Source organism: Neofelis nebulosa, chromosome 1 (assembly GCF_028018385.1).
Source record: "Neofelis nebulosa isolate mNeoNeb1 chromosome 1, mNeoNeb1.pri, whole genome shotgun sequence".
In the NCBI taxonomy this organism is placed as follows: domain Eukaryota; kingdom Metazoa; phylum Chordata; class Mammalia; order Carnivora; family Felidae; genus Neofelis; species Neofelis nebulosa.
This window is the reverse complement of record NC_080782.1, coordinates 110,326,092-110,327,213: the sequence shown is the minus strand read 5'-3', so window position 1 is coordinate 110,327,213 and position 1,122 is coordinate 110,326,092. Positions and strand designations below refer to the sequence as shown.

Sequence of the window (1,122 nt, the reverse complement as noted above, 5' to 3'; positions counted from 1 at the left end):
TCTACAGGCCTCTTTCACTCAGCAAGCACCCCATCATCCATCAGTGAGCAGCACCTGCAACCAGCAAAGCACCTAAACCAGACCCCTGAATAGCATCTTTGACTCTCTCTTCCTCACCTCCAATTCATGACCCAGGTCTCACAATTTCACCCTCAATTTCTCTTCACCTCATCCATTCCTCTCCATCTCTATGGCCACCATCTTGGGCAAGGAGGCCACCATCATTTTAAACCTGCATTACATCACAGGCTTCTTAGAAGTCTTAGATCGCTTCTCGGCCTTTTGGCTAAGATCAAGTGTAGAAGTCTTAGAAGTGGACTTCTAAGCGTTTTTAAAATCTCAAATCTGATTTTTCTTACCCTCCTGCTCAAAACCTCTTCCTCATTGCCCTTAGTCTAAAGCCAAATGCTTCTCTGTGGCATAAAAGGCACTTCTTGAACTAGCCCCTATTTATTACTCTAATGTGATCCTTGTAATCTGTAATCTAGACATTCTGGGCTATATGAAATTCCAGTCTCTCTTCTTTCTAGGGCTTTCTGACATGTTTTTGCCTCAGTCTAGAAGGCCTGCCCCCTCCACTCCCTAGGCACACAGCTGTATAGCTGGCTAGATCTGTGTATCTTCAGGTCTCAGTTTATATGTCACCTCTTCTGGAGAAACCTCTTTTCCGTCTACACTGCTTAAGTGACCCACAGTTTTACATGGCAGAATACTTAAGCCACTATATTTCAGTTGCCTGTTAATTTCTTTCTTCTCCCACTAGATTACAAATTCCTTGAAGAATGGGATTTAGACTTCTTCACACTTATGACCTAGCACCTAGCTCAATGCCTGACACCTGGTGAGGGTGTGATCACCGAAGAAAAATTTATTTCTTCCATAGTTTTATTTTTATGTTTTTTTAGGTTTTGGCAGCTATGATTGAAAGTTGGAAGATAACATAAATGAAACAAACAGCAAATAAGTAAAAAGTTCAGATGTATGAGACCTGCCTGCACTCATACAAATACAGTCATATTTTCTGCAAGCAAATTTTTTCCTATTCAATGTGAGGGAATTCAATACATCAGTATTTCATAGTGTTAGAAATGGAGAACCTTGACTTTCAGGCAGAAAACACCT

The 1,122-nt window shown here is 41.0% G+C and overlaps 1 pseudogene; it reads left to right on the top strand.

Moving 5' to 3' along the window:
• The first annotated feature begins 266 nt into the window (after window positions 1-266).
• LOC131490098 (U2 spliceosomal RNA) lies at window positions 267-364 on the top strand (annotated as a pseudogene).
• The last annotated feature ends 758 nt before the right edge of the window (window positions 365-1,122 follow it).